The sequence below is a fragment of the Callorhinus ursinus genome, unplaced genomic scaffold, assembly GCF_003265705.2.
Source record: "Callorhinus ursinus isolate GAN/ISIS: 27379988/994484 unplaced genomic scaffold, GSC_fseal_2.0 scaffold21, whole genome shotgun sequence".
In the NCBI taxonomy this organism is placed as follows: Eukaryota; Metazoa; Chordata; class Mammalia; order Carnivora; family Otariidae; genus Callorhinus; species Callorhinus ursinus.
Genome location: NW_027397083.1, coordinates 28,113,722 through 28,136,187, shown reverse-complemented (window position 1 = coordinate 28,136,187; position 22,466 = coordinate 28,113,722). Strand labels below are relative to the sequence as shown.

Here is a 22,466-nt window from a genome sequence, read left to right as displayed (position 1 = left end):
CAGCAGGACTGTATCTTCCTCATCAAATGTCCTCAGTCCATGTTTGTAAAAGGCCAAGTGATCACAGTGCTCCACTCTGCTAATGAGAATGCAGGTATGACCAGCACAGCCCTATGACCGGGTCTAACGCTGTGTTTATTCATCACACGAAGAGACCGAGGCTCAGAGTTCAGTGGTTCGTCCATGGTCGCTGCATTAGTAAGTGACGGAACTCCAAGTTCTTGGTTAGCCTCTCCCCTGTACTGCACCTGCTTCCCCAGCGGGGCTGCGTTTCAGACCGCCATCCTCCAGGATCCGTCTTAGAGGAAGGGAACTGCCCGCTCACCCTGTTTCCCTGCCTTGAGGCTGGGGACCAGTGGGGGAGAACAAAGACCAGCCGCTGGGGCCTGGCCATCCGTGGGCCAGGATGTGTTGGCCCCCGGGCTCCGACCCTGCTCCACCTGCCTTCCCTAGACTGTCACTGTCAGCCCCGCTTCTTCCTCTGTGTCCTTCGCCCCCTATCTTTTTCACAGCTCTGTTTCCCCTCTTGTCAACAGATCTCTCAACAAAATGTTTTCCATCGTTGCAGGCTATTTTTAGCCCTTTATCGGAGTTATTTCCTTCGGTAACGAGCTCCCTGGCACGGGGCAGGCAGCCCAGCTCAGGCGCCAGCAAGCACGGCGCGGGCAGGAAGCACGGGGCCCGTGGGCATCTGGGACAGGGAAGAACTGAGCGACCCGGGCCAGGCCGGGCCTTGGGGGGCTATGTTCTGCTCCGATGGTGGTGGCAGTGGCCGAGGCGGCGGCGGCAGGGACGGCAAGATGCTCATTCATTCCCCATTCCAATCTGTTCAAACCGTTCTTTGAGAAGGCGGCGTGTGCCGAGGGCCTCGGAAGCTGACAATCAGTGAGAGGCGCCCAAAATAGCCTCGGAATCAGCAGCGTTTTGTTTTGCTCCAGGCTTTTCATGCCTGCAAGGGGAGGAAAGAAAGGATCCAGAGCATTTTCTGCGTCCAAACACACATCTTTTCTACAATAAGACAAATGACTCGTATTCCTGCTATTAAATCCAGTAGCGTCCCCTCCCCACCAACCGCCCCTCCTCTGAAGACCTCGCCAACATTTCCTTTTGTGGCTACAAGAGAGGAGAAGAGCAGCTCAGGCGGGCTCCAGTGCAGCAAGCCCTGGCCTCCGCGGGCAGGGATTTTCATAAATTAGCACCGGTGCATGTGTGTGCTGCGGCGGCAGCCAGGACACTCTCCAGAAGGCGCTGTGAGCGCCCGGCCCTGCTGGGGAGACAGGAGCCAGCGGTTGGCCGGTGGAAGCCCCGCGGCCCCAGTCCCCACTTCCGCCATCCTTTGCAGAAACCCCACGCTGTTCCCCGGGGCAGCCTGTAGTCCCCCTGCCCCTAACTGGGCTTGCAGGACCGGCCCCACTTCTGCAGGAGACTCCCAGATGGCCAGGAAGCCCACGCGTGCCAGGAGGATCCCAAGGGGAGAGCAGGAGACCTGGACCCCAGTCTCAGCCCTGGGCTGACTCACAGAGTGACCTTGTCCAAGCCACCACCCACCCTGAGCCCAGTTGCTGGGGAATACACTCTCAGAGCATGGCGCTCCCTCTCCTTTGGAGCACTTACACAGTGGGAATTCACTTACTTGTGGGATCCTTTGACCACTTAGATCGTGGGGCTGCAAACTTTCTAGGCCTGTGGGCCAACTCTGGCCATACGCGCATACGTCTGTACGGTCTATGGCTGCTTTCACAATACAGTGGCAGAGCTGAGCAGTGGCCACACAGAGGATGGTTGGACCCTAAAACCTAAAATACTGACTCTTTGGCTCTTTCAAGGGAAAATTGGCCAACCTCTGGTCTAGTTCCGGTCTAGGGTCATGGTGAATCCCATGAAAGGTTTAGGGACACTCTCAAGATTACTCAGCCAGGAAGGGGCCTAAAAGTAAATACGAATGTGCAAGCCTCAATATCCCAGACCATCAGGGAGGGTCTCAGTTGAATGTGCCCAAGTAGAGGTGGCATTTGCTAAAAAAAAGAAATCTCTCCCAAGAATAGAAGCCATTTGATGCATAGGTGGGTAAACTCAGTGTCTAGCATAACGTTCCTGAGCAAGCAAGGTCTCTGTGCAGGTAGGCCCTCTACCACATTCTATCCATGTGGCTTCAAGAAAGTTCTTCACTCTTCTGAGCCTTCCTTGTAAAATGGGTCTGATAATACTTCTTTTGCAGAACGATGATGAGGGTTTAGCAGGATAATCTAAGTAAAATGTTAGGACAGTGCCTGGCAAATATTAGGGGCTCTCTCCAGTCCTGGCTCCCCACATGGGTCACACTTTTCAACTGAGCTCCCGCTGGTAATGACATGCTGCACTCTGGCCTGAATCTGAATGTCCATCCTGCACAGCTGACGTGGCTAGACAGAGAGAGCAAGATCCTGGGATCATCAGTGGCAACAGGAAGTAGAGGTTCAAGTACTTTAGAATCCCTAGTTCAGATCTGGTCCTTGTCACTCACTGAGCCATGTGACCTTGAGCATGTCAGTTGACCTCTCTGAGCCTCACTTTCTTTATCTGAAGGGTGGAGAAAAAAATAGACCCTCCCTTGCAGGGTAGTGATACAGATTAAATGCAATAATGTATGCTGTGTATTCAGAACAGGACCTGGCACTCAAGAATAGTAAGTAGTAAACACTAAGCTGTTCTTCCCCTCCCAGATGATCTGGTTCAGGTCAATTCCAGCTTTTCCCGAGTTCTCCCAGGAATGGTGGCTATGGGTGTCTCTAGGCCCCTCGTGCGCTGCACCTCGGGGGTGAGAGGCTCTGAGAAGTCCTCTGTTTTATCTCACTGAAGTGGAAAGTTCTGTAAAGCCCAGAGGCATCACACACCAAACCAGCCTGCTACTCTCCCGGCATATGGGGACCAAACAGTAACTTTGAAAATGTGTGTTTTCCTGGATAAAACCTCTAATTGGACAACTGTAGGTTTTCTGGCTGCCCGTAGACTTTATGACTTCGAAAGCTCATAAGCTGGGGTGAGAGGAAATTTATGAATGGGATTTCTTTATTTCTGTAGCACTCTGACTCATGCTATTGATTCAGTTGTGGGGCTGGGGCTTCCATGATTCACTAATTTCTATTTGTCAGGTGGTCCTTACTCTGCCTGCTCACTCAGTGAGCAATGGGGCCTCAGCCAGTGGGGCTGGAGACCCAGAAAAGGATTTCTGGCTGCTTAGAAAATTGTCCTGGACCCAGATTGATTTCCCAGGCAAAGGAATACGGTGCTTGGGAATTTCTCAGGGAAGCTTTACAGTTAGTTCTTCGCTAATTTATGAAAATCCCGGCCCCCCAGCAGGGCCCGGCGCTCTTAAATGTTGAAAGCTTGTTTTTACCAGACTGTTTAAGCCCCTTGCATGGAAAACCCTCATAGTTTGCGTTAAAGGCACTGGTGTTAGAGGAAGGGCCGATTACTGGTTGAGGGACATTTCCTTTGGGTGCCCACACCCAAGAGGTCTCTTGAAGGTAGGCAATGGAGCTACAAAGATATGTCTTGATTGGTGTAGCAATGAGACTGACTCCACTTAAAAGTTGTGTTGGTTAGGGTAATGTAAGTTTCTGTAACAAAAACATTCCAAAATGTATAAAGGCCCAAATGCAATAGAAAATTTACACCGTAGTCCAAGGCTGATCTATCTGGCGACAGTGGGTGGCTTTCATCCACCCAGGGATTTAGGAACCCTGACTCCTTCTACCTTGTGACCTCACCATCCTCTCTAGAGCCGTAAAGTAACCTGCATGTAGCCAATGGAAATGGAAATGAATGCAGGGAAGGCTCACCTGCTTCACATATGCCTCAGCCCAGAAGTGACTCTTGTCACGTCTTATATTCTGTCAGTGAAGGATGTGGCTAAACCTAGATGCCAAGGGGGCTGGGGACTGTAGTTGCTTGCTGGGAGAGGGAGACCCCTTCACATCTATAACTATGTGTAATGGAAGGGAGTACATGAATTTTAGTGGACAATGAGCAATATTTGCTATAGAAAGGGAAATGTACCAAAATTGAGGCCATGAAAGATTAAATACAGATAGAATGCTATTGGGTCTAGCACCTGGCCAACAATGAGGACTATAGCTGCCTTTGTAGCTACAGTGAATCCTCATCCCTTAGAGCAGTGCCAAGCATATAATAGGTACTCAGTAAATGTCTGTGAAAGGAATAACTGAGTGGATGAATATCCTACCAGTTCTATTCCTTTGTTCCCTAGCTTGGGCCATCTAACAGAAAGATCAGATTCCTGGTCACCTAGCCACATTGAAGTTGTATCTGTTGGGCCCAGAGTCCAAGGGTTGGCCAAATGTTTCCCCAAAAAGAATCCAGACACTCATCGTTACTTATTCAATACTTTATAAGTTGCTTTTATTGAAGAGAGTAAAAATCATATAAATTTGGGACTCTCCCAGACAATCTAGTGTATGGATGTTGTACCCAAGGATCCACAGGATTTCTGATTAGAATGTCCCTTCAAGGACATCGAGATCCATAACTGCAAGTATGACCCAACTCACAAGCTAACGCACTTGGCCTGGCTGCCTGGCATTAGATTCTGCAAGAAAATGTGCTGTGTTTGACTAGTGATGTATACCATAGGCAAGGTGTAGGACAACAGTAAGCTAAGTTTTTGAAAAAGTGGTGGGCAGCTGCCTTTGGAAATTTCTGTTGGAAGGCCTGGATGAGGAGCCAGGAACTAAATAGATGATAACAGAGATCAGAAGAAGGTATGCTGAAAAATTCTCTTGGAAATTCGGGGAAAGCCAAGCGTGAGGGGCTGGGCTGTTGTGGCTACTTCTAAGAGAGGGAAGTGGAGGCAGAGCACAGGGTGAAGTACAGTTTAGACTTTGCAACTGGCATGCTTCCTACTGAGCTTGTTCAACCTTAGGGGGGTGTTATGGTCCAAATTGTATCCCCCAAAATTCATATGTTGAAGTTCTACCATCCAGTACCTTAGAACGTGACTGTATTCCAAGATAGGGTCTTTGAAGAGGTGATTAAGTTAAAATGAGGTCACTGGAGTGGAGTCTAGTCTAATATGACTGGTGTCCTTATAAGAAGAGGAGATTAGGAGAACAAGACACATGGACAGTGGTGAGACCATGTGAAGACATGGGGAGTAGACGGCCATCTATAAGCCATGGAAGGACACCTCAGAAGAAACTAACTCTGACACCTTGGTCTTAGATTTCTAGCCTCCAGAATTGGGAGAAAATAAGCTTCTGTTCCTCAAGCCACCAAGTCTGTGGTACTTCGTTGTGGCAGCCGTAGCAAACTAACACAGGGGGGAAATGAAGTCTGCTGCTCTTGCTAAGGCCATTGCATGAACATGATGGGCAGTGGGCAAATGACTGGAGTTTAAAGCCCTGAAGGTAACCCGTGGCGACCTGGACACAAAGGGCACCATCCAGCTCATGAGCATCACAACTCACCACCAAGTGGTCCCTCCTCTGTCCCTCCCTGTGCTACCTGCTGGGGGCCCAGAGACACAAGGCTCACCCCAACCCAGGTGAGCTCAGTCTGGAGGGAGAAAGAGAAGTCCTGTGTTTCCTGGATCCTAAGATGACACTGATAACAAAATACTTCATCGATTCAGCAACAGTGTTTCAGGAGGCAAGAAATACTCCCAAATTAGTGAGGAGCATAGATTGTCAGAACCATCCCGATTTTAGTACAGTAAAAATGGGACCACCTGCATGTCTTTGAATCAAGGAAGTGGAGTCAGTCAATGGTTAGAGTACCAGGTGACAGGTGCTGTTACAGGGAGGGTATTGGAGACGTTGTGATTGTTTCTGCCTTGGCAGGAGGTCAGGACCCTAGAGAGGGGACATCTGAGGAGCAGTACGCCAGGCCAACAAGTCAGGAAGGGTGTTGTCAGCAGAGGGAACAGCCCCGGCAAAGGGGCAGGGTATATACTTATCTGCAATGGCTACGGTGTGTGTAGAGGAGCAAACAGAGTTGGGTGGACAGACAGAGCAGCCTGTGAAGTGTCTGGAATGCCTTGCCCAAAGCCCACTTGATCTAGAGCAGAGGGTGAGAAACAAAGCCAGTAGACCGAGAGAGCCCCAGCCCCATTCAGAACAGGGGTGCCTGAAGCAGACCAGCCATTGCAGCTCCTCTCCATCAGCTGCTCCCAGGATGGGAGCACAGATGCCTGGCAACCAAGAGACGGTCTATTTAAAACCACTTGTGAGTTAGTTCTAGAAGGCACACTGAGGATGAAGAGGGAGAGAAGGAAGGAGCAGGTCAGAAGGAAGAAGCTCTACAGGGGAATGGCTCTGTCCCTGCTGAGCACACTGTGGGATCTGGGACAAGTCCCTGCCTCTCTCTGGGCCCCACCTTCCTCAGTACCAGGTAGTGGAAAACCATGTGGGTGCAGAAGCCAGTCCCATAGGCTCAAAGCCGGGCTCCATTGTTTATAATTTGTGTCCTTTGGCCAAATTATATAACCCATGGGTCTAAGTCTTCTCCTTTGTAAAATGGGATAATAATAGTACCTACCGCTTAGAGTTGCTGTGAGGATTACAAGATAATGCATGCAGAGCACTTTTAACAGCCTCGGGCACATGCGAAACACTCCAAATCAGCTATGGTGAGAAATGGTGGTGGTGTTGATGATGATGATGATGGTGATGATGGTGGTGGTGGTGATGATGGTGATGATGATGAAGAAGGTGGTGGTGGTGATGATGGTGATGGTGATGATGATGAAGGTGGTGGTGGTGATGGTGATGATGGTGATGATGATGAAGGTGGTGCTGGTGATGATGGTGATGTTGGAGATGATGAAGGTGGTGGTGGTGATGATGGTGATGGTGGTGGTGATAGTGGTGGTGGTGGTGATGATGATGATGGTGATGAAGATGGTGATGGCTGTGTAGGACGAGCTTAGTGGGTTTTGAACCTTTAAACCATGGAAGCTTTCTTCCAACTTATTTGGAATGTCAATGTGCAAGAAAAGTTCCACTGAGCTCTTTTGGTGGAGGCAGGAGACCCTGAGCCCCGGCCCTCAGCATTCCCTACCCCAGAGCTGTCTCCCTGCCCACCTGGAACCCTGAGGCTCCAGAAAACCAAGGTTGAAAGCAGGTGTCCCAGGGGATCTTTGAGGTCCCTCTCAGCTGCTCCTTTTATCTAATTCTTCCTTCTGTAGCTTAAGTGTACATCTGAAAAAAGCTATCTGTACAGCTCAAAATCATTTTCCCAAAGCATCAGCTAAACCGGGCCCCAGGAATAGTCCAGTAAAGGCAAAGCAAAGTGAACATTCGAGCAACAATCCTAACTGCAAACACCCACAGACAACCAGATACCAGTTCTACAATTTTTTAAGTCCATAAAAATTTTTTTAGTCAATAAATTTTTACTTAAGTAGTTTTACATGTTATGATTCATTCCACTACCCATCAAAGTCAGCTAGTTCCTAAAAAGTCTGAGTCGGCTTATCTTCAAGATAGGCCTTTTTGAAAGATCTCATGTCAACACCCCCTCATCCCCCATTGTCTGTCAGTCAGCCTTGTCACAGTTCTCTTCCTGAGCTTCTCTTCTTTTCACTGGAATATGGACATAGTGATGACCCACTTCATCAGTTTCCCACCTAGTGTCTTTGGACTCTGGTTTCTTCTAATGATTCACCTTAGAGCTCTGGAAGTCGGACTGCAGAAAGTACATTGCTATTTTGGCTAGCGATCTAAAATGTATTATTCCTTAATACGTTTTTAATATGGAGGTCATTTACTTCCAATATTCACTCATGACCTTAGCAAAAAAAAATTACAGGTCTCATCGTCACCATTGCAATACATTTACTGAGATGGAGGCACGGTCTGTGTTTCAGTTTATCCACATTAAGAATTTCTGGACACAACAACCAGCAGGGCCCGTTCTCCTGGAGAATGAGGCTTCACCTCCACATTTTTAAAGATAAGTTACGCAGATGTTACTGTCTCCACCGGTCAGTTTGGGTAGTTTCCTGTCGCTTTGCCTCTAGACCGTTGGCTCAGCCACTGCTCGGTGTGTGTTGCACCATGGTTGTCTCTTCTCCGCTAAGGGACTGCATCTTGTTCTTTCACTTCCAATCCCAAGCACAGGGTCTGTGCTTAGCAGGTGCCTGATAAATCAACACTGGATCGATGGAATGGAATTGAATCTGGACACCTCTATGCGGTCGGCTCCGAGCCAGGTTCAACGATGACCCAGACAGTCTTGGATCCTGAGCACACAGAAGTTAGCAAAGAGAAGGAAGATAAATAAGTACAGGTGTTCCTAACTTACTAACTGTATGGTTCCTAACTTACTAACTATAGGGTTCCTAATTTACCGTTAAGAAATAAAACTCCAGGGGCGCCTGGGTGGCTCAGTCGGTTAAGCGGCTGCCTTCGGCTCAGGTCATGATCCCGGGGTCCTGGGATCGAGCCCCGCATCGGGCTCTCCCCGCTCAGCGAAGAGCCTGCTTCTCTCTCTCCCTCTGCCTGCCACTCTGCCGACTTGTGCCGTCTCTCTCTCTCTCTCTGTCAAATAAGCAAATAAAATCTTAAAAAAAAAAAAAAGAAAGAAAACTCCAAAGCCCAGGATAACTGTTGTGGGGCCCTAGGACACCCGAGAGGCAGAGGTTGCCTTCAGGATCTGCTGGGGCTTGGCCTTGGAAGGACCCTGGAAAACTTTATCTGGAGGTCCTTATATAGACCTCCAGGACCTCTTCACTTCCTGGGAGCCCAGAACCCCCTGTGCAGCCCTGCCTGACTGTTTCAACACGGCCCCTTGTTGTGTACATTGTTTTCATTGCGCATGTACTGTCGACGTTGCCTCTTTTAATGTCCACAGCAGACTTTGGAGGTTACAATGAACCAAAGCTGGGAGAACAAACCCAATCCCTAGCCTGTCATTCCAAGTCCATCTTCGCTGACTGCTCTCTGCATTTCCTTAATCTGCATCTGCCTCTGGTCACATGCCTTGGGCTTGTTGCTCTCCTCCAAACACTCCCACCCCTTAACAATCAGGTTCTTTCTGCCTGACATGCCTTTTCCTGCACCACTACTCCCTTCCATGCCCACTGAGCTCCTACTTATTTTCAAAACAATCCCAAATGCCACCTCCTCCAGGCAGCCTTCCTAGATCTCTTCAGTTGGAATTCTTTTTTTCCTCCAGCTCCTGTCCCCCCACAGAACTTATACAGCATGTATGACATTCTGCTTGGGTTTGAGTTATATCTCTTAATTCAGTCACTATGTTATAAGCTTGACTAGAGCAGAGATTTTGATCTTACTGGCCTTTGTACCCACATGTATATGGGAGGTCTATGGATTTTGGCTTCAATTTCTAGGTCTTTCTGGGTATGTAAACTTAGACAAGTTATCTAATGTGCCTAAGTCTTAGTATTCCAGTCCGTAAAATGGGGGTAAAAACAATCTTCCTCATAAACTTATTGTGAGCATTAAATGAAATGCCTTGTATACAGTAATAAGGAAAATTATGTAATAACAATGAAAGCTAATATTGATTAAGTACTTACTTAGGCAATGATCGAAACTCTTTACCACTCCTCTAAAACATAGATCTGCAGGGCACATGGGTGGCTCAGTCAGTTGGGCATCTGCCTTTGGCTCGGGTCATGATCTTGGGGTCCTGGGATGGAGTCCCACATCTGGCTCCCTGCTCTGCGATGAGTCTGTTTCTCCCTCTGCCACTTCCCACCCCCCACCCCCCGCTCATGCTCTCTTTCTCTCTCTCAATAAATAAATAAAATCTTTAAAAAAAACATAGAGGCATCCCTCATACCCTTCACCCAGTTTTCTCCTTACATCTTATAATTGTAGCACAGTATCAAAATTAGGAAATTGACATTGTTATGATGATGTGTTTATAGGTATGTGTTGTTTCATCACTTGTATGGATTTGTGTCACCACTACCACAATCAAGATACATATTTATTGGGGCACCTGGGTGGCTCAGTCGGGTTAAGCGGCTGCCTTCGGCTCAGGTCATGACCCCAGGTTCCTGGTATGGAGCCCTGCATCAGGTTTCCTGCTCAGCAGGGAGCCTGCTTCTCCCTCTCCCTCTGTTGCTCCCCCTACTTGTTCTCTCTCTCTTTGTAAAATAAATAAAATCTTTAAAAAAAGATACAGATCTATTCTATCTCAACAAAAACCTCCTTTATGCTCCCCCTTTATAGAAATACCAGCCTTCTCCCTTCTACCACCCTTAACTCCCGGCAACCATTAGTAGATTCTCCATCTGCAGAATTTTTTCATTTCAACAGTGTTATCTGAATGGGATGACACAGTATATGACCTTGTAAGATTGGATTTTTTTCACTCAGCATAACCTAGCCAAGTTGTTGTGTGTATCAATAGTTCATTCCTTTGTTGTCACTGAGTAATATGCCATGGTATGGATGTACCATAGTTCAACCATTGAAAGACATCTGGGTTGTTTCCAGTTTGGGGCTATTACAAATAAAGCTGCTATAAACATTCATGTATAGGTGTTATTTGAACATAAGTCTTCATTTCTCAGGGATAAATGCCCAGGAGTACAGTTCTTGGGTTTTTTGAGAAAGAGTCAACTGTTTCCCAGAACGGCTGTACCATTTTACATTTCCACCAACAATGTGTGAGTGATTCAGTTTCTTCACATCTTCACCAGCATTTGTTGTTATCACTATTTTTTTATTTTAGCTCTTCTAATAGGTGTATGGTGGCATCTCATCATGGTCTTATTTTGCATTTCCCTAAGAGCTAGTGATGTTGCCTACCTTTTCACATGCTTGTTTTCCATCTATATATCCTCTTTGATAAAATGGCTTTTCATGTCATTTGCTCACTTTCTAATTGAGTTGTTTGGTTTTTTAATGCAGAGTATTGGGAGTCCTCATATATGCTAGATATGGGTCCTTTGTTAGATATGTGGTTTGCACAATTTGCTCATGTAATCCTCATAGCATTCCCGTGAAGAGGATACTAAGATTATTTCAATTTACTAGAAGAGGCAGTTGAAGAACCAAGAGGTTAGCACGATGCCCAGCACATAGCAGATGTTTAGTGAATAATCACAGGGAGCTGTATGCAGATGGAGCTCAGACTGAAGGCACATACAACTCCTGGTACTTTGGTGGAAGTGGTGGGGCTGCTGGAGGTAAGGATGAGAAGATGCAAGTTGAAGCCAGCAGTGAGTGGGGCACTTAATATGTGACCATCAGCCCCATTTAACAAAAGGCTGAAAAGTTGAGGTACAAGCACGAGAACAGACTTCTCTCTGTCTGAAGTCCCGGTAAACCTGCTAAGACTGTTCCTTCTTTTCATGTGCATCCTACCTCTCTCCTGTACTGCAAGTTTAACGGACAGCTGGCCAGCTTCCACCTCGGGGTCTTGTTTACAAGGAAGGGGATTTCTCCCATGCCTGCCCTTCCCAGGGTTCTGGGAAGCACAGGCCCAGGAGTCCGAATGCCCGGTGCTGGTCCCAGCCTCGCGGTGCCAGTGTGAGAACCGAGTGCTTAACTTCCCTGAACTTTCCATCTGCACATCTGTCAGATGGGGGAAGCAATAGGCATTAACGGGCAGCCTGGTTGTGCAGATTAATGGAGTGCAGAGGTTGAGAACAAGGGCTTTGGTAACACACATGGGTCCGGAATGGAGCTCTCCCCTTTCTGTAGGTTTCTATGTAAGGTTTCTATGTAACCTTGATCAAGGAGCTGAAGTTTCCTAAGCCTTGGTTTCCTTATCTGGAAAATGGGGACAATTACAGTTCCTACCTTAGAGGGTTCAGGGGAAGATTAAATGAGATGGTGCATATCAAGTATTTATGCAGATCCTATCTCAAGAAGAACATGATTCCTACAAACTAACATTTATTGAGCACTTACTTTGTGCCAGATCTGCTCGTCTTAAGTTGGGTTCATCCAAAATAAGATTAGACACCAGACAAGGATATAGATGTAGGAAGTTGATTTGGGAGGGGGCCCCAGGAAGCAGAGTGAGAGAGGGGCAGGGAGATGAGGAAGGGAGTGCTTCTGTGGGCCACTGAGGCTCAGCCCTACTGGGCACCCTCTGAGAGACTGGGAGGGAGATTCTCAGAATCATTGCATGGAGGAGGTGTTAATCCACCAGCTCCCCGGTCCTCAGAGGCTGAGAGTTGCTCCTGGGGTATTCACTCGGCCACGGTTTACCTGCCCTGTGCTTGGGCTAAATGTATTCCCACAGCCAGAGAGCACCCTCAGGAGAGAGACTCAGGATGTTGTTGGTGTGTACGGGGAAACTGGACTGTCTGCAAGGGGACATGGGCGGTGCTGGCAAACCGGGCTCCACTGCCTTAACCACTTACAGGATTGACTCACTCCATCCCTACAACAGTTCTATGAAATGGGCATGATTTCTGTTCCCCCGGACAACACAGTTCCCAAACACACTCCCACTAAAGAAATGCAGCTTCCACAACTCCCACAAGACAATACTAATCCGTACTCTGTGCAGTGCACTCTGAAATTTTCTGTTTTTTTTTTCCGTTTGTTTTTTTTTTAATCATGTTATTTTTAAAATGCTATTTGTCACCCACTAAACTGTTTCTGTAACCCAGTAATGGGCTGCAATCCACACTTTTGAAAATGACGGTGCCCTAACGTTCTATTTCATAGGACGGTGTGGATGGCAGTAATGATGTCATAAGGCTGGCATCGGGCCTGGTGCCCAGAAGGTGCCCAGAGAATATTAGTTTCCTTGCTTGCCTTCCTGGCAAACCAGAGCCTGCGAGCAGTTGCCTCCCCAGCTTGCAGACAGAGGCTTGGGCTGGCCCTGGTATGTCTCCTACTCTGACCCAGACTTGCCCCGGTGGGGTCTGCACAGCCTCCTCCCTGGAGATGGGCACCATCTTGGGCTGTGACCTTCAAGTCATCAGCTCCCCAGAAGCCAGCCCCTCCTTAGGAGGCGAGGTTATGCCCTGTCCCCACGACGCTGTCACTTCCTTCCCCTGAATCTTTCTGAGTGAAGATTGTTCCCCTAATCAGGATGGAGACGCAGCTCATTACAAGCTGGTGAGGCAACGGCTCTGTGCTCCCGGCCCGAGACAGGCTGTCTGGGAGCTTGGCCAGCTTCCCGCTGCCCCGAACGCCAGGGCAGTGGCCTCAGAGCAGAGCCAGCCCTCTGGGTTTGTTTGCCCCCTTCCCAAGAGACGGAGGCAGACAGACACTCTACGAAGACCTCCATGGCTTCCACTATTGCAAAAGCCCTGCTATGCTCAGATGATGAGTTTCATTCAACACTCAGTGCTGCTCCCGAGAGCACTGGAACAGCACCTATAATAATAGCTGGCATTTATTGAACATTCATCACGCACTAAGCACTGTGCTGAATGCTTTCTATGCAGCATGTTGTGTAGTCTATACTGCAAACCCACTAGAGAGCCATGATTATCCCCACTTCCCAGACGAAGAAACTAAGGCATGGAATGTTAGGGTAACCTGACAAGCTCACCAGGCAGCTAGAAGATGGTCACACCCAGCTGTCCCCACTGACTCTACACCTGCTCACATCACCATGTTGCTTGCAAGAATGTTCCCCTTCCTTCTGGGTTCCGACCTTAGCTCCCCTCTGTGTGGTGGTCAGGTGAGTTCCCACGGGTGACATCACCTCTCTGAGCCAAGTGCGCTCCTCTATAAAGCAGTTCCTGATGGCACCTCCTTCCTAAGGCAGTTAGGAGGAGTAAATGAGTTGATGTGTATAAATACATCTCTTGGAGCTCCTGATAGGTTACAGGGGCTCACTACATCTATTTATAAAGGAGCCAATTCCGCTCTTTTCCCACTGACTTGACAGTACCCTGCAGCCATTTCCCAAAGGCATGATGTCATCATCCTGAGAGGGATGGCAGCCCATCTAGAAACCTCCATGTGTTCCTAGGCTTCTGACACTTGTGCCTTGTCTCACTGCCCGGCCATACCGTCTTCCCCAGCAGAAATCTCTGAAATGACTAAGATCTCTTGGAGGACTATGAAGAGGCCATTCATTTCCTCTAACAACAGACCCCTGCGCCCGGAAACAGGGGAATGGAGTGGTGGCCGCAGAGCCTGGTGCCGAAATCCTCGTTAGCCGTAGTTCAATTACTGCCTGCACTTTAGGTTTTAATAACAGTAAGTCCCAATTAGTTGCTTGTTATTTCGGAAATAATGACTGATAGTGGCCCTTTGTCTTTGTTTTAATTGTAGCTTCATTCTCAAGCTGCAGCAGTCTAACTGAAAAAAATTGGGGTTCCGGGGGTGCGTGAGGAATGTTTGCACAGAACTGTGGGTTTAGCTGGGGTGCGTGTGTCTGTCTGAAATGGCCATTCATCGCCCCTGAAGATACCTCTGCATGGAAAAGTCTGGGGCCTTTATCTTGAGCGGAGGATGTGAAGGGGTTCTGCTATGAAGGGCAAGTGGGTTCGAGACAATGTCACTGCCGCACAGAGGGACCACGGTGCTGCTGGCCTCCAGTTGTGGACCGTGCCTGCGTTCTGCCCCTCTGCTGCCCCGGGGGGCCGGGCCCTGGTCACCAACCACGGCGGCTACGGGCACAGCCAGAGGGCAGAGCTGCTTTTCAGTGCGAGGAGGGGCTGTGCTGTTTCCTCTGCGGCGACAGAGTCCCAGTCTCAGCCACACTTCCAATCTGCAGTCTAACTGGGCCGTCCTGCCACCCCGAGAACTTGGAAATGCCAGGGGGACCTCAGAGCTCTCATTGCACCTGTGGCCGGCACAGTGATCAGCCGTCTGTGCTCCTTGGGAGTTGTGCGCAGGTAAGGCCATCCGCAGCTTTGTTCCAGGCAGGACGGTCTCCTAGCTTCCGGAATCCTTCTTCGGTCTGACCTGCTTTCATGCTGCTTTGCCTTTTTAACTTTTATTCTGTTGCACCTGTGAGGACATTGTAGCGCCAAGGAGCTATTTTCTGTTGAAACTGTGTGGTCATTATAGTTAGCACGTGTTGGTAACTTATTATATGCCAGATCCTTCTTGAGGTGCTTTAGACATATTTACTCATTTAATCCTCACAGACAGCTCTCTGACGTAAGTACATTTATTAGCATCAGCCCCGATTTGCAGATCAGGAAACCAAAGGACACAGAAAGGTCAAGCATTTGCCCAAAGTCACCCAGCACGTCGGTGGCATAGCTGGGGGATTTCTTCCCAGGCGGTTTGGCTCCTCGGCCAAGCTCTTGCCCACTAGGTAATCCTGCCTCTTATTAGAAGAACCTGAACCACTGGGGAACAGGGTGCATCTCAGTGCAAATATCCCCTCTGAATTTTGTTGGGTCAGTTCCGAATAATATATTCTTTAATGGCCAGGTTTTTTGTTTTTTTTTTTAAACTCTTGTGCTGATTTTTCACTTCACCCATGTTCTCTGAAAGCTTCTCCCCCTGTGGAACTTGCCGGGCAGTTCCAGCCAGACACCCTCTGTTCCCAGTGTTTCTGTGGCTTCAGTGATGAATAAAATGGGCAGGGAACCTTTTGGACCCAGCCCAGGGGCTGTGACTCAAGCCGCCCTCGCTGGGAGGTGACAGTCCCCTTCCCCATCACGCTGGCCTGGTCTCAGCCCTTTTCAATGTGTCCTGTCCCTGTTCCCTTGTGCCCATCTTGTCAAGGGAAGAAGTCACACTGCTGAGCCAGGAATTTGCTTTTTCCCCACCATGTTCTTTGGTCTCTTTCCTCCTGAGCATCCTTTCCAATGAAATTGCAAACTGTTGGTCTGGAGGAACCTGCTGAAAATGCATCCTGTCTCTTGTTTTTCTTCTTCCCTCCTGTTCACTGACTCCGCCAGCCCGAATCCCAGTGCTATGTTACTGTCAGGAATCGGGGCTCTTCTGTGTTTGGAAGCTCATTTGGAAAACCGTGTCCACAAGGCAGAAATGCTCCACTTCATCCTGGACACAAAGGGGCCCTTTGAAGGTGCAGAGGGTTTGGGATTAAATAAGTAAGCAAACAAGTGTAGTCTTTGAGCGGAGGCATGTGGGCAGTGGGGAGAAAAGAAAACAGCCTCATGAAACGGGCCTCAGTTTACTTCGACAATGGGAGCTTATTTGTGCGCATTCTATCCCATTCTATGCTCATGTCCCAGAGTTTCAAGGAATGCCCCTGCAGTCTCCGCCAGAGGCAAGGGGGCTCTTGCCAGAATCCCTTGATGGCCAGTCTTTCTGGAGGGTTAAGTGAAATGTGGGCTGAGGGGCTGATCTGCTTGAGGAACCGCATGCGGGGGTGCCAGTGCCTCCGTCCCATTCCGGGGAGTTTGCCCTTCTGTCTGAGGGCTCCTCTGTGCCTCTCTTCTCTCTAGCTCTTCTCCTGACAGCATCCAGAAAAACCTGAAGCCTCAACAGGTAATATCTCTTCTTTTCCTCTTTCTCCAAACTGATCCACTTCTTAGCTTCCAAACAGACCCCAAGGGAGGGACCGCCGTGCCAGTCGTTGACTTGGGAAGCGACACCACAGGGTGCTTATCCTCCAGCTCACATGCCTTGTCGCTTGAGGGGTGCTCCTGGCGTGCGAGCAGCCCAGCACTTCTGGCCTGCCCTCTCTGATGGTCCAGCATCCCTCTCAGAGCGAGAGTGCTCCCGGCAGAGGGGCACTATCCCTGCTGTGAGTGACCACTGGGCTGGGCCATCAGTGATGCCAGGGTTCTGCAGTATCTGCTAAAGCACCCAACGTGTCTGACGCCCCCACAAGCATGGGACGAAAGAAGAGCCATGGCCAGGATTTACCTCTAACCTCTAACCACTTGTGTGTATATTAATCTGATTCCCCCAAAGCCCTGGAGGTAGGGCTGTGGTCTTTACAGTGAGCTGAGAACATGGATTCTGGGAGCAGAATACAGGGGTTCAAATCTTCTCTTTTCAGCTGAGCAGTTGTGTGACTCAGGCAAGCTACTTAGCCTCTTAGAACCTCGGTGTCCACACCTGCAAAATGGGGTGAGGATAGTACCTATTTTATCGGGTCATTTTGATGGTCCAGATATCAGATACACATAAAAGCACTTACAACAGCAGCCGGCATACATTAGGTGTGCAATAAACACTAGCCATTGGTAGCATTCTACAGACTAGGAAATTGAAGCTCAGGTTGGTCGTCATGCGCTCAAGATTGTACAGCAACCAAATGGTGGACGCAAGACCTTAAGTCAGCTCCCACAGCAACAGTCACGGCTTTTCTGCTCTGCCACATGACTTGGTAATCATGCGTATGTGAGAAGGCACTTTATAAACTATAAAGTGCTCCACACATGCTTTGGGTATGTGCTGACTGTGTCTTGGTCCTTGTAACGGCAGATACAGTTCTTGTTCTCTTAAGAGCTCCAGTCTGGTGTTTGAATTCTGCTATCTGTCATTGCTGTGGAGCGGGCACTGGGCACAGAGGCTGGCTGGATGTCAGCTAAGTGGATGAGTTGCCGGAGGCCCCAGGACCCGCCTCACTGACGCCCCCATCACAACTCCCATCTTGGAACTTCTGTTCAAGTCAGGCCCTCTCTGCCCTGCTCCAGGGGCAGGTGTTTCCTCTCCCTCCTCCCAAATCCCTCCACTCCCCACCCCCCAAGTCAGAAGTCCTCCCTGCTCCGCACTGCCTTCTGCCTGTTCCTGCAGTCATCATCACCCATGCCACCGCTTCCACACTTTCTCCGTCCCCTTGCATCCCCCAGCACTGACCTCCCCTCTCCCTGGCCACCCCTCTTCTTGCTCCCACCCCCACTCCCATGCTGCCCCATCACATGCCCCCAGTGAGCGACTCGCTCCCCACCTGACTCCAAGTTCGAGGGCAGAGCTGAGTAGCATTCATTCCTTGGTTCATCTCTTTATCCGTTGTGGTACCAGCCACTGTGCCCCCCTGGGTAATTGACTGGGAAATTGGGACGCATACGAAAAGATCATTCCATGACTAGATGAGCCCAGTCTCCAGGGAGGACGGCATGCAAACATCATGAGTGATGACAATGAATCTTGACGGGGACACAGAGCTGAAGGAACCATGGGTCTGGTCCTCTTTCTCCACATGGTGGAGTCAGGGAAGACTTCCCAGAGGTGACACTGGAGCTCAACTGTTAGATCAGGCTTGATTTGGCGGCAGGGAAAAGCAGCCTTCTCAAGGAAAAGCCAGGCCGAAGAAAAGTAGAGCGGCGGGAGGATGGATATGGGAGAAATACAAGGGAACCCTTGGAAGCAGAGAGCAGGACTTTCTCTGTGGGAGCCAGAGAGTCGTCAGGACCTCTGGTCTCCTTTGTTGTCAGCGTCCGTCCTGCTCCTCTCTCTCAGCTTCCTTTTCCTGCACAACCTCACGCAGCCCAGCTCTGAGCCTGTACGACTTTTCCCACCAGTGCCCTGTGGCCTCACCGACGCTTCCCAATGCTTGTGACACTGACCAGCTCAGCCTGGGCCACCTGTCCATCCTCGGTCCAGTGAGCTTTGGCCAGGGAAGCAGGGACATCTAAGTATAGAAGGGTCACCTCAGACCCAGCAGGACTGGGAGGCAAGGCCTGCATCTCTACAGTAGTTTTGAAAGGGAGTGTATTAATTTCCTGGGGCTGTCATACCAGATGACCACAAACTTGGTGCCTTAAAACAACAGAAATTCATTTTCTCACAGGGGTGGAGGCCAGAAGTCCAAAGTCAAAGTGTTGGCAGAGTCCTGCCCCTCCGACAGTTCTGGGGAGATGTTTGTCCCATGCCCCTTCCAGCTCTTGGTGGCTGTGGCCTGGGGTCCTGGCCTGGAGTCACAAAGGTCACCATCACAGGTTCTGGACGGACATATCATTTCAGGGGGGCCACCATTCAACCCACTCCGGTGATAGTCTGACACATGGATCAAGCTGAAGGAACAGCATGAGTGAAGGGTCACCACCCAGAGGACAATGGTACTCTGCTGCTCCAGGAGCCGGGGGCTTGCTGATGGCAACAGTGGGACCTGAGGCCGGGTGGGACCTGACCACGAGAGGCCTTCTATATGTAATAGTAGCTTTGCCCTGTGGACAGCAAGGGGCCACTGGTAGTTCCTGAGCCATGAAGGAGCATCATATGATCGGTGCTGTAGGCAGGTCATCCTGCGCACAGCGTGGGACTGTCTTAGAGGCGGACAGGAATGAGGGAGATAGTTTTTCAAGAAATAGTTGCAAAGCACTTACTATGTGCCGCGCATGTTTCTGGAGACTTAGAATAAAGCAATGGAGAAGAGGAATTGAGCTGCTGCTATATTAGGGCTTAAAATAGAGGAAGGAGGAGGGAAAAAAGAAACCTATCCCCCAGATTTATAATATTAACCCATAATAAGAGCTAAAAAAGAAAATGAAGCAGAGAAATGGTTATAGTGCTTAATGAAAGGTTTTTATACAGGAGGTTCAAGGAGGACCTCTCTGATGAGGTGACATGTCAGCAGAGCCTGAAAGAAGTGAAGGAGGAAGCCATAAGGTTTCTCAGGGAACAGTGTTCTAGGCAAAGGGAACAGAAAGTGCAAATTCCCCAAGGCAGGAGCATTCTTGGCAGGCTCAAGGAATGGCAAGGAAGAGAGTGTGGCTGGGAGCAGTGAGCAAGGGGAATAGAGGGAGGTGATAGCTTCAGAGAGGAGGTAGGGCCAGGTCCCATAGGACCTCCTGGGCCATAGTGAAAACTTGGCTTTTATTCTGAGTAAAAAGGGTTTTAAGCAGAGAAACATAATCTGACTTAAGTGTTTTAAAAAGACTACTCTGGAGGCTGGGTGGAGGAGAGATAGGGGGTCAGGCAGGGAGAGCTGTGTAGGTTACTAGAATTGTGGGGATGAAAGATGACTCTGGCTTGGAGCAGGGTGTGGGTGGTGGGCTGAACCAGCCAGATTCTGAATGTACATTAAACGTGGAATTGATAAAATTTGCAGATGCATTGCCGGTAGAGTATGAGAGAAAAAGGGGAGTAAAAACATGACTCCAAGGCTTGGGGCCTTGAGCAACTGGAAGGATGGAGTTGTTGTTTACCGAGATGGGGAGCCGAGGAAGGACTGGGGTGTGCCGGGTGGGATCAAGAGGTTGGGGGCATGCTAGTTACTGGTGGTTTGGGACATATTAAGTTATTGAACTTTGCTTTGTGCCCAGCAGTGTTCCAAATACCTCACAGGTATTAACTCCTTTGAAACTCACAGCAGCCGCATGAGGTTCATATGGTAATATTAGCCCCACTTGTGATCACACTAAGGCTCAGAGAAGTTAATTACCTTCCCCCAGGGTCTCCCAGTGAGTGAGCCCAGATAGGTTCCTGACCACTACACAGGACTTCCACGGGCTTCTTGAGAGGTCGAGGGGAGGAGGCAGAGCAAGGGATATTTTGGAAGAAACACACCCAGAGGAGATGCTGATAGGCCTCCACCCAGGCTCCCCGCGGCTCCCCCATTCTCATCTAGATCTTTGGGCCTGCAGGAGAAACTCCTGGCCCTCCAGCCCAGCCCCATCTAAGATTCTCTCACAAGGAAGGTAAAGGAACACGCCCCTATTGCTGATTTTAAGTGTATTTACCATCATTCCCTCTTGTTCTGTTTGTGAAATGCCAGCTTTGTTTCTCTCTACTTAAAGAAATACACCGCAGGGGGCAGAAATGGCTTGGTGGAAATGTTTAAGTTTCTGGGTCCAAAGTCATTTCTAAATATTATTTTTAAAAAAGAAAAGAATAACGAAAAGTGGCTGAGGCTCTGCCTAGCCCAGAAGGCCCAAGCAACCGAGAGAGCAGATGAGGCTGGGAGAGTGGAGGCGCGAGGTGGGGTGGTGCCGCAGGGCCCAGCCTCGACGACACAATCTTCCTGGCAATGCTACCTCCTTTGCTGTTTTGTTTGACTGGAAAGGATTCATTCTAGAGGCCGCCTTTTTCTGAGGGCTTCTACTGAGGACCCTGCAAAATGGGTCATTTCTCTCATTAGTTTAACCAGAGTTTGATTCAAGGCCCCGGGCGCAGGCGGTGCTGTGTCCCCAGGATGCCCTGTTCATGTGCCGTCCCCAGCAACCTGCTGCTCATCTTGGAATCTGTCAGCGGGGAGAGCCAGCCGATTATTCCAGGAAATCGGGGTCTGTGTAATCACAGCAATTGAGACCAAAGCAAAAGATTAATGAGAATTAGCGAGAGGTCTGCATTCAGGACTGGTTCAGAATTCTATAATTTTATCTGTTTGAGTTCCACTTAAGTACTCGTAATTGCTCAGAGGCAGTTCAGCAGAGATGAAGGAGGGGGGGGCTGGCTAGCTTTATTGGAGAGTTGGGAATGATTTGTGACTGCCTTCTTGGCAGCACAAGCCAGGCTCCTTTGTTTGGCTGTCAAGATCCTGCACTGGCTTATTTACTTTTTTGTTTTTTATTTCAAAATGTATTGGATATTGGATACTATCATGGGCCAGGCAATTCGCTGGCTACTTTCTCATTTGTTGCTTTATTTAATCCTCAACCTAATGCTGAAGTCTCAATCTTCAATACTCACTTATAGATGAGGGAACTGAGGCTCAGAGACTCAGCCTGCCCCAGGGGTCAGAGCTGCTGAGGTCAGGGTGCCAGGCTCTGTGCCCAGTGCTCCTCTGTAAGTCCCCCCACCACCGTAGCACCTCTGTCCTTTCCACCTTTCTCTCTCTTATCTGCCCTCCCACCACCACCTGAGGTCTTGCGAGAAGTGCAGAGCCTTAGGCCCCACTCCAGATCCACTAAAAAGAATCTGCATCTTAGCAAGACTCCAAGTGATTCAGAGCATACACCCTGCAGCTGGAGGGGCGCTGCTCTAGCCAGTGTACTCCCTTCATCCCCACGGCCCAGGTCCCAGGTCCCAGGTCCCAGACCAGGGAAGGGAGCAGAAGTCTGCCCACAGCTGGGCTCTATTCCCCTCCTCGCCGGTGAGAGGCCCCCTCTTGTTTTGTGTCCCTTGGGGCCTACTGAGGCCACAGCGGGGAAGTGACCCCAGCTTCACAGCCCTCCAGCTTTTGCTCAGATGGGCCCCTGGGCGGTGAGCGTGATGCCCAATCCTGACTTCTTTCCCAGATCTCCCTCTTGTCTGCCCCTGGAACTGGGCGCCCTCCTGGCCCAGAGCAGAAACAGGATGATTCCTTCTTAGCTTTCCTGCTGCCTCTGCAAGGCCCAGGGACCAGTTCTGCATGGCAGCTGCACCTGGTGAACAGAGAAGCATTGCCTTTTTAGGCAGAGCTGGGCCAACTGTCATTTGAGGCTGCAGCCCAAGGATGATGGGTTCTGCACTAAGTGTATCCGCTGCTACTTGACCCCATCCTGAAGGCTTCCTGCCCAATCAGCGGATTGTACTTCTTGCTCCAAAGGCAAGAGTAAGTGGCTACTTGGCCTCAAAGGCTGACTTCTCCACTCACAGCTTCAGCTCTTTCCCTTACAAGCCTTGGAGCCTCTGGTGAATGGGTAGGCCGGCCTGAGAACCCTGGTGGGGGATGAGAACGTAAACAGGTCCATTGAGCAGGATGCAAGACGGGAAGCTCAG

General features: G+C 49.6%; 1 protein-coding gene and 1 non-coding gene across 2 annotated transcripts in view; one reads left to right on the top strand and one right to left on the bottom strand.

The window, feature by feature from the left end:
- Nucleotides 1-22,466, top strand: part of NAV2 (neuron navigator 2) — a 724,028-nt gene that overhangs the window by 224,617 nt on the left and 476,945 nt on the right. The gene's annotated exons all lie outside the window — the stretch shown is intronic.
- On the bottom strand, nucleotides 7,796-7,930 carry LOC112829861 (small nucleolar RNA SNORA1). Its single transcript, XR_003209777.2, has one exon. It is a non-coding gene; the product is annotated as a small nucleolar RNA SNORA1 (small nucleolar RNA).